Here is an 8162-nt window from a genome sequence, read left to right on the forward strand (position 1 = left end):
GGTTTCGCTCCGCAACGCGGGTTTCTATCAGTAGTTTGGTAAGTATATTCTTTTCAAGCCAAGGCGGCTAAGGCTGCGCAACAGCGAACGACAACAGAAGCAAACGCAGGCAAGCATGCTACTGATGCTACGCAGTCGGAGGCTCGAAGCGGGTGTTGTCGAAGCGCGCATGTTTACCCCTGCATTCAAGAACATCTTTTCACTCGGCGCTCCACCTTGACTCAATGTCGATGATTGGCAGGAATGCTCACTAAATATTGAGCAATAGGCGGGATCATTTTGTGAGAACCGTTGTGTCTTTTCTGTTGAATGGTGACGCTGTGCTCAGCTCGGTCAAGTGAAGGGTGAGGCTTGTTTCAGAATACTTGTTCATTCCTCCCCGGGCTCCCCCTCTCCCCTCTTCCTCCACTAGTTCGCGCCAGCCGCCAGTTCGCGGCGGCTCGATCGGCAGCAGAGCTAGGCGACGGCCGGCGGTCATTTGCGTTTTGTGTAGCGTTGTCAGCTTTTGTTTGTGAACGAATACGGATGAACGGATTACGGGCTGTTTGGCATCAAGTAACGGTGATCATACTGTCTGTCGCATATTTTCCATCAGTGTTTGGTGAAACAAGCTTTACTGTGCTTTTTGCGACGGTACGTTCGTCGGTACCCATGAAACACAAAACCTCTAAAAGACGTCTCGAAACGGCTACGGACGGCTATAGACGTCTTGGTTTACGAGAAGATCAAGAATAGACATTTTTGCAAAATAAAGCACTCGCCTCTCAAATATGCCTGCGTACTGTTTATTACCGTTTTCAACAGCTACGACATAGCCAGAGTGTATTCTGCCAAAGAAGTACACAACGTCTACTTTGAGACATTTTTAGACATTGTGGGGGAAAGTGCGCGCGCAACGACTATTTAAATGATTCTTCAAATGTTTTGTCCACGAGCGCAATGACGCCAAAACGGCATGTCTAAAGAGCGGTGACTGTCGCTTTAGTGAAAGAAGAGACGCAGAAAACAAAGCCCTCAAAATAATTGTTTCGCTCCGCAACGCGGGTTTCTATCAGCAGGCGGCTAAGGCCCCGCGACGCTCGCGCAACAGCGAACGACAACAGAAGCAAACGCAGGCAAGCCAGGCAAGCATGCTACTGATGCTACGCAGTCGGAGGCTCGAAGCGGGTGTTGTCGAAGCGCGCATGCCAGCGCATGCTCCTAGTGGAGATCAGTGGTTTACCCCTGCATTGGAGAACATCTTTTCACTCGGCGCTCCACCTTGACTCAATGTCGATGGCAGATACACCTATTGGCAGGAATGTTCACTAAATATAAATTGAGCAATAGGCGGGATCACTTTGTGAAAACCGTTGTGTCTTTTCTGTTGTATGGTGACGCTGTGCTCAGCTCGGTCAAGTGAAGGGTGAGGCTTGTTTCAGAATACTTGTTCCTTCCTCCCCCTTTCCCCTCTTTCTCCACTAGTTCGCGCCAGCCGCCAGGCGCCAGTTCGCAGCGGCTCTATCGACAGCAGAGCTAGGCCGGCTAGGCGACGGCCGGCGGTCATTTGCGTTATGTGTAGCGTTGTCAGCTTTTGTTTGTGAGCGGATGAACGGATTACGGGCTGTTTGGCATCAAGTAACGGTGATCATACTGTCTGTCGCATATTTTCCATCAATGTTTGGTGAAACAAGCTTTACTGTGTGTTTGCGACGGTACGTTCGTTTGAAGAAGCGATTGTTCTGCTCACCACCTTCGTTGCAGCCAGACAAACAGCTAAGAACGTGTGCACGTTCGGATAGAGTGCTTTTTTCGGTAAGTGCACCTGACTTTTCGTCGTTTTTACTGAAAGGTTTTAGAATTGTGATTAAAATGTGAACAGCTGTTTCTTTGCTAGGTTGAACCGCGTGGTCGAACGCGAAACTATACGCGCCGTTGCGACTCGCCCTATTTTGAGTAATTATGTTTGGCGCGTTACAGCTCGTGGCTCCACGCACGCACGCTAGTGACAAGCCGACATAGTTTAAGCAAGCATGCTTACAACTATGCCGGCCTGTCGCTGTCAAAGTGCAAAGCTTCTACCGTATAGGCGCCTCGCCTGTGGGTGTGGTTATGATTGATTGTCGTTTCTTAATACATGACAGCATTTTATCATATCTGTAATTGGAAATGTTTCTTTAGAGTGACTTGATGATCTGTTATTTGTTGTAAATCCTGCGTAGCTTACTTGCTTTCTCTATATGCAGCTTTTCTTCACTGCTGTTTGTGCAAGATATTGGGCTGAGACCACGCCAGCTAATGCGGTAGCCAGTGCAGTTTCTTTGACGAGACTTGGAGTGCATTCATGCAGAATTTTATTTACGTTGCTGCCTTGCCACTCAGCTTCACCTTGTGCGGTCACCTTCCGACGTGTTTTGTGCCACATTTGGTTGTGCTTTATTCATTAATAAAGCCGATTTGACGACATCATGGGATAATTTATTGTTGCTGAGAAGCGCGATTATTTATTTGCGCGCCATCCGTTAAACGTCATTTATGTAGTACAGTATACGTGTTGATCCCCTGCGTACGTGTTCAAATTTATTGTAAACCGATGTCTTTTATATGAAAATTGGATATGTGTATGGTGTGCTGAAGTAGCCAATAATTCACGCGGCATATATGAGCGACCGCAACAACTTGATTCGGTCCGCAATAAACGCGAGTAGACTCAGCGTCGAAAATTTATATATGCAACAGTGAGGACATGCGTGGGTCAACAGGTATGTACGTATGTTAGTGATCTTGCTTGATTGTTTGGTCACTTCCTCGACGACTGACATAGGAAGTGGGAGAAAAAACAAGAAAGTGCTCTCGCGGGAGCCCTTTCGGTCCCTTCAATCTCTATATTCCTATGGTAGCCGTCAGGCTGCCGACCAAACATGCTGCAAAGACAGTTATATTAGTTTATTTTATATTTCGAAAGTCCAAAATTTCGAAAACGGCGAAAAAACAAGAACGTCTATAAAACGTCTTATCTTGGTCTTTTCAAAACGTCTTAGACGTCAACTAGCGGGACATTGGCACAGCTATCAGACGTCGAAAAGACGTCTACGGCTACGGGAATGTCTTGACCAGACGTCTATTAGCCCTTTTTGGTAGCCGTTCAAGACGTCTTTTAGACGGCAAATAGCTTCTTTTGTGTTACGTGGGTATTGCGCGCGATGTCTCCGTCTGTGGGCGTGGCTTAGCTACTGCGCATGCGTGGCTTTTCCTGGTGGTGCGGTATCTGATCGCTAGACAAAACGATGCTTGCTTCCTCTTTTTTTCCATCTTTTTTTTTCTCTACTTCTTTCTCTCTCTTTCGTTGATGTTCATCTCCGTCTCTCTTTTATTGCGATAGCAATTATATGGACAGTCTCGACGGGTTTTTGCCGTCGCCGTCATGTCCTTCCGGTATGAAGTGCAAATTGATAAGATCCCCCCGTGCATTGTATGTTCTACCGCGGGTAAAAGCGCGGGAGCGGGGGCGACGAACGCGGCCGAAGCAGAGTTCAAACGAGCCGGCCCATTCCCGTAGCGCGGCCGGTGCATGCGATAACATCACCCCGCTCGCGAGGCCTGCCATCGAAGCAGAAAGGAAACGCGCCACCCGTCTTTAATGAGCCTTAAAAGACGCGAGGGGGGGGGGGGGGTGTCGCGCGAGGAGCAACTTTAAAGGCTTTAAAGGGACCGACTCTTCAACCTCGTGATGATCGGGGTGGCCAACCGGCTAGAAAGAGTAACGGGAGTCCGGCACACCATCTACGCCGACGACGTTACGCTTTGGGTACCGGGCGCAAGCGACGGACACATCGAGACAACGCTGCAAGAAGCGGTCAACGCTATCGAGGAGCAACTGGACGGGTCTGGACTGTTCTGCTCTCCGGTCAAGTCACAGCTGCTGGTGATAGGGTAAGCTGTCGACACGGGGTGTCGCTGGAGTCAGCGCTTCGACAAGCAAACTTGTCTTCTTCAAAGCTGTGAATTGACAAGTCCGCTTGTCGAAATCACTCCAGCGACACCCCATGTCGAAGAATTTGTCATCTCGTCAAGCTTCCATCAGTCCACAACACGCTGGACGAAATAGCCGAGGCACAGAGAACGGCGCAACTCAAGCGTCTCTCTGAAACGAGAACCGGAACAGATACTGCGGGACCTTGGCCTCGAGCAGAGGGAAGGCAAGCAGCAGAACGACGTACCTATACCGGATAGCATCAACAGAAAACTGCCCGATCCCGAAGTACATGAACCCCGAGCACAACAAGGTGCGGAGGTTGGCAAGGGCCAAAGCTCTCGTGGACCTCCACGCCAGAGAAGAAGGCGCCGTCTACGTGGACGCGGCAGAGTACCAAGGGAGCAGCGACGCATACGCGGCGGTGGTCGTCGGAGCATCTACGGGTGCAACGAAGACCGCAGCGAGCGCCCAGGACTCGAGAAGCGCACAGTTCGGAGGAGGTGGCCATCGCCTCGTCTCCGACCCCGAATGCACTACAGTGCTGTGTGACTCTAGAACGGCAGTGAAGAACTACGCTAAAGGTAGATGTATAGTGAGGCCGCGCGCATACTGCGCAAAGTCGAAGACATCGGACGCAAAAGTGCTGCGGTGATCAAGTCGTTTCCGGCCCACGTGGGCAGTGATGTGTCGGAACGCGGGAACAACAAGACGGCCAATGTGGCCGCGCGAGGACTAACCAACCGCGCAGCTGCAAACACGGCCGAATTGGAGTGTTGGTCGCGGTACAGTGCTAAGGACAGGATGACCACCTTCAACGAAATAGTGGAACTGGTACAGACTAAACAGGCAGACTATGCCGCCACCTCACCCGGGGCTTACCCGGAAGGAGGCAGTGTTATACAGACTATTACAGACGGGGTCCCTGCTCACCCCGGTGCTAGCTAAGTACGTGTGTCCGAGTGTGTACGCCAGTGTAGACTGCGTGAAGGAGAGAGCTACCGCGGCTCACATCCTTTGGGACTGTAGCGTAAATCCGAGAGAAGCCAGTGTAAAGACGACGATCCCGCCGCATACGAGGATCTGTGATCAAGACACACAACTCAAGGCCGTCCAGCAGGTCTCGGCAGCTCTAGAGAGACAGCGACCGAGCGAAACCGAGGAAAAGGGGGGCGGCGCCCCAGGAAGGGGGCCGCGGCCCTCTCGGACCCGCGGAAGTAGCTCGGTAGCAAGGCCTCGAAGAGCACAACGCACGAGACTGACGTAATGGCCGCGTCGCGATGAAAGCTCGTCCTCCCTGCGTGGAGGGAGCCTCGTCATCTCTGCAGGCATTTCATAAAGTTGCTCTCTCTCTCACAACTGCCAGAACATGAAATGAGATGACTCCAACGATGTAAAGATAGTTCGTCGCATTGACTCAAACCACCCCTGTTTTTTTCGTGAGAGATGGATTTATATTTTTATTTGGTAATTGAAAGTCGCGAAAAATGACCTATGGCGCCTCTGGCGGGAAAAACATGAACGATCCGATGAACCCGGCCACGTGGCAATTGATTGCTGTGCGCGTTCGACGATTGTTTTGTTAGTATTGAAATATTGTTCGTTTCTTTATATTAAAAGGTATTACTCCATCTGCGTTAGCAGTATGCATTAAAGTGGCGCTGCCTTCGCTTGACGTAATGATCCCATGCTCTTCAGCGTGCTCATGCAACCGTGCACGGTTTCCAGGTCGCTAAGATGTTCGAGCGTCAGGGTTTTGATACCTACACTTCGCCTCAGAAATGACGCGCGCTGCTACTCGGCGCGGCCGCGCATATGCGCAGTGACGTTTTCAATGACATCGAGAGAGTAACGACACCGGGACAAGCCACCCATGATACAGGCGCAGACAACATTGGACGCATGCGCACACAACGCGGTACAAATAAACGGAAGGTGTATAATGCCACATCATCTCATTGTAATATAGCTTGTTATTTTCAAAAATAGTTGAAAAGCTCTAAATAAAGGTGGTTAAGCATAGCTAGAGGAACTCCTGCGAATGCAGAACAACGATAGCTTTTACAAATCGCGAGAATGGCTGGCGGCATCGCTATCAATTCTTAGCGTTGCTGGAGGAAAGGTACGTCCGTGTTAGAGCCTTTCAGATCGAAAAATACTGCTTGTAAAGTAGCTATACGTGCTTTTGGGATTAACTGCTGCAGCTACAAACACTGCGCATCGTAAAAAAATGGGTCGAGAAAAATCAGTTGTCGGTCCCTTTAAGGGCGCGGTCGCGATCGCTGGTGCGCGCGCTATCTCGAAAACCATCACAGCTTCATTGCCTTTGTATATGCATTTCATGAATTCCACTTATATTTATTTTATTGCGATAGCAATTATATGGACAGTCTCGACTGGTTTTTTCCTTCCGGTATGAAGTCAAAATTGATAAAATCCCCCCGCACATTGTATGTTCTACCGCGGGTAAAAGCGCGCGAACGGGGGCGACGAACGCAGCCGAAGCAGAGATCAAACGAGCCGGCCCATTCCCGTCGCTCGGAGGGCGCATGCGATAACATCACCCCGCTCGGGAGGCCTGCCGTCGAAGCAGGCAGGAAACGCCCCGCCCGTCTTTAACGACAATAAAAAGACACGATGTGGGGGGCGGAGGGTGTTGTCGCGCGAGCAGTCACTTTGAACTTTGAATCTAAGGGCGCGGTCGCGATCGCTGGCGCGCGCGCTATCTCGAAAGCCATCCCATCGGGCGGCTCGTATATACCCTTCTACGTGCTGCGCTCTCAACGCGAAGTGACTATGCGGAGAGCATCGCTCCCTGGAGCGGCCGTATTCTCTTACACCAGTGTTTTGTAGTTGCGCGAGACCGGATACAAAACTGTTAGCTGCCTGCCTCACTTCATGTAACACTACAATTTGTTGCTATCGCATTCATTGCTTCGCCCTTGCGGTGAAACTGTGACTTTTTTCTTTCTGCATTTATTTCTCTCTTTCTCATTCTTTCTGTGCTACGCTTTAATCTTTCTGTGCTTACTCTTTCTGTGCTACGCTTTCCTTCCTCTTTTCCCTCCTCCTCACCATCACATCTCACCTCCTCACGTTCATTTCTCTTTCCCACCCCCTTGCTACACTATACTAAACGAATTACTAGTCCGCCGCGGTGGAGCAGTGGTTATGGTGCTCGGCTGCTTACCCAAAGGTCGCGGGTTCGATCCCGGCCGCGGCTGGTCGCGTTTCGATGGAGGCGAAATGCAAGAGGCCCGTGTACTGTGCGATGTCAGTAGTACACCAGATGGTCAAAATTTCCGGAGCCCTCCACTATACGGCGCCTCATATAATCATAACGTGGTTTTGGGACGTAAAACCCTAGATATTATTATTACGCAAGGCTATGCTATGGTCGGCTAGCGTGCCTGGATAGCCGAGTGGTTATGACGCTCGCCATCGTGTCGAGGGTACGCGGGTTCAAATCCCACCTTGTGAAGGTTGTTTTTCCGGCAAGAATCATTCTCTTCCTCTTTCTTTATATATCTTTCTTTCCGTCTCTCTGTTTCTCTCTTTCTTTCTCTCTATCTTTACTCGTTCTCAGGGTTATTACAGGCCACGCCGTAGTGTTGAGAAGCGAGATCTGCCCAAATTCAGTGGCACATACTTGTTCATGATGATGACAGTTGTCAGGCCCGGTCACACACTTTACGCCGAGCTGGAACAGTTTCGCTGTTAAAAGTGCGTTTTTTCCAGACGTATCTTTTCTTTGCCATCCAGCCGTAGGGTCACTTAAGATCATGGTTGTAAAATGTGCCCTATGTACCGTGTGACGAACATTCTAATTGATGTTTAATAACGATACGCGCGCCTTTTATTTTATACTTCATCTGCTTGTATCAGCTCCTGTATGTAGCTGGAATTGTTTTTTTTCCTGTTTGAGCAAATTATTTCCTAACTGAAGCTGGATATTTTTCCAGCTAGAAATGTGAATATCCCAACTGGAACGGGGAAAATTTCGAGCGGGACAGGACTCTGTCCCAGTGGCGAATCGTTTCCATATCGATGCTGGAAATAGCATTTTACAGCTGGGAATGCTTTCTATTCCCAGCCGGAAAGATGCTTCCATTCGGGAATGGAAAATTCCCAGCGAGAAGAGTCGTTTCCAGCTGAAAACCAGGCTGGAAAACTGATTTCCAGCTATTCACATACCATTTTCATGTGGTAA

The sequence above is a fragment of the Rhipicephalus sanguineus genome, chromosome 7, assembly GCF_013339695.2.
Source record: "Rhipicephalus sanguineus isolate Rsan-2018 chromosome 7, BIME_Rsan_1.4, whole genome shotgun sequence".
NCBI lineage: Eukaryota > Metazoa > Arthropoda > Arachnida > Ixodida > Ixodidae > Rhipicephalus > Rhipicephalus sanguineus.